This window comes from Melospiza melodia, unplaced genomic scaffold (genome assembly GCF_035770615.1).
Source record: "Melospiza melodia melodia isolate bMelMel2 unplaced genomic scaffold, bMelMel2.pri scaffold_114, whole genome shotgun sequence".
In the NCBI taxonomy this organism is placed as follows: Eukaryota; Metazoa; Chordata; class Aves; order Passeriformes; family Passerellidae; genus Melospiza; species Melospiza melodia.
Window position 1 is genome coordinate 890,142 of NW_026948506.1, and position 2,926 is coordinate 893,067.

The following is a 2,926-nucleotide window of genomic DNA, read 5'->3' on the forward strand; positions in this document are numbered from 1 at the left end:
CCCATGAAGGCCCAGGGTGTTAAAAGCCAGAGCACAAGACCAGCCCATGGTCTGGATCCTGCCTTCTCCAGGGGTTCTTCCATTGGTGACGCTCGAGCCCAAGCAGTTGGTACCTATGTGAGTTTCTTTCTATAGATCTTCTGTCTTTCTGATGTTCTCTATTTCTTCTCCTTCTAATCCTACTTACCTGGAACATTTTTGGGTAACTAAGCAACTTAAGGGTTAAAGGTTTTTAGGTTAAACCCTTTGCCAAATTTCCTTGACTGTCCATATTTTGCCAGTAAAATTTGGTGTCATTTTGACCTCTTAGCTCAGTTGATCAGAGCATGGTGCTGGTATCACTGAGGCTGTGGGTTCAATCCCTGTGTGGGCCATTCACTTAAGAGCTGGACTTGATGGTCCTCGTGGGTCCCTTCCTACCAAGAATGTTCTTTGCATCTGCCCATGCTGAGAATATCTGGTTGGTGTTTCTCCTGTGCACCAAACTCAAGGAAAGGAAGCTTTGGTTATCCCCAGCATTTCAGTGTTTTGGGCTTTTCCAGCCCTGCAGGCTCAAAGTGACCTCTTGCTTCCATGAGGCCTCACAGTGTCCCACTGGCCCCTTGGTTCCATGGGGATCTGCAGTGTCACACAGGTTTAGGACATTTGTCCTTGCTGTCCCTCACATGCCCCTGGCCCACAAACAGCCCCGAGCCACTCATGAGGGACAGGCCCTGCTGTCCCAGGCTGGGCTCAGGGCTTGGCCTTTCTGCTTCCCGCAACCAGCCCAGGCCTTGCTCAGCATTGCAGTTCCCTGCTCAGAGCCTTTGGCTGCCTGCAATCCTGGCCTCAAGGATCTGCTCTCATCAGTCCTTGGGGAGCCTTTGGCACTCCCTGCCCTCAGTGGGGCCCAGCCATGCTCCAAGGCACTTTGAGTTTTGCTTCTGAATTCTTGAGCAGCTTCTTCAGCCTTCTCTCAGTGCCTAAGGGTCCTGGACTCAGCCCCAAATCCACTGTGGGGATCCTCAAAATACAGAAAGCCCTCAGGAGCTCTTTTCCTTCCTTCCTTCCTTCCTTCCTTCCTTCCTTCCTGGGCTTTGGCAGCTGTTTGGAGTTCTGTTAAGGAGAAAGATTTCAAAATGCACCTCATACTTTTTTTCTTTAATCAAGCGAGTATTTATTATTTTCCAGATCAGGGAAGAGCTGATAGAAGTATTCTCCAGGTGATCCTAATGCTGAATGTCTCCTTAGGAGGTCTGGGCACAGAGAAGAATGAGCCCCTTGAGGGCTTACCCTGTTTGGACAAGCTGCTCCTCACCCCCAGCCTCACCATGTCTGACATGGCCCACCTGGCACTGGCATCCCTGTGCCCTGCAGCAGAACCTTGTCCCCTGAGCTCTGCAGCTCCATGTCCCAGCCCATTGCACCATGTCCCACCTGCTCTCCTCAGGGCTCTGCCTGCACACAGGCCCAGGAGAAGTTTTCCTGTTGGGAGAGAAAGCATGGAAAAGCCTGAGCAGGTTTCCTGAACAACAAACTCCACTCAGGAACCACCTGCTCAGGCCAAGCTGCCTGGAATGGTGTCACCTTTCTCCAAGGGACAGTGTGAGCAGAAATGATCTCTGGAAGCAGACATCTCTGAGTCTCCCAGCTGAATTCTCTGTCCCTGTCCTTTCCCTGGATCTCTGTTGCAGATGGAAGCTGCTGGTGCCATCCTCACCTTTAACATCTCTCTTGAATGCAAACAGATGTTTCCAGCTGTATTAGGCAGAATTTGCTCAATGTTTCTATGAAACTTTTGTGTTCCTCATGGAATGAAGGTGCCATTTTGACACTGAGGAAGTGACATGGAAGCAAGGAGCCAATTGTGACACTGGGTTGCCATGGAATCAAGGGGCCATGGTGACACAGCAGGGCCACGTGGATCCAGTGGTCCATTGTGACACTGTGGATCCAAGGAGACAATGGAGACACCCCCAGAACTTCATGGACCCAAAGAGTCCATGGTGACCCAGCAGGGCTGCATGGTGACACTGCCCATCCAAGGAAGCCATTGTGACACTGCAAAAGCTCATGGAGCGAGGGAGGTCATGTGACACTGAAGAACTTCATGGCACCAAATATCCATGGTGACACAGCACGGCATCATGGGAACCAAGGAACTGCTGTTGACAGTACAGAAACTCATGGAACCAGGGGCCCTTGTGGCACTGCAGAACCAACAGAGCTGCTGGACCTTGTCCCCTGGCCCTGCACAGCTCCTTGGGAGGCACGGCAGGAGCAGCACCCTGGGAACCTCAGGAATGCCCCTCTGGAATCCATGGCGCACACTCCCAGGGGCTGGAATTCCAGTTCCCAGACAGGAAAAGATGTTCCTGCCTCTGAAGGCAAAGCTCTTAAGAAGGAGCCAAAGGCCAAGGGGAGCAAGATCTTACAGTGACATTTCACAGCCAGCCTTCATAACTTCACCCATGGCTGTTGAAGCTCATGGATTGGGAATGAAATCAGGGCAGGGTCTTTGGTGGGAGCTGCCCTGGCTCAAGGGAGACACTGAGATTGAAACAGAGCAGGCAAAGAAAGGCAGGAGAGGAAGGAGAACACAAACACAATCAGCTGAGAAGGTGACACTGAAAAACAGACCTGGAACTGATGGAAAATGAATGGGACGGAAACTAATAGTTCTGAAAATTTTATTTACTATCAAAATACATCCCACACACCCAGCCCCCCACAATCCCGATCCCACACCCTCAAATTTGGGTGCGACTTCTCCCAGTCTGTATCCAATCCCATCTCAGCCTGGAGGCTGTGGAATTGAGTAATTTTAGCATGGGACTGAGTTTTTTTGAGGAGGGAACAAGGCAATTTATAATGGGATTGAGCCCATTGAGGGTAAGATTGAGGTGTTTTCAGTGGATCTGAGTCATTTTGAGGTGACAGGTCAATC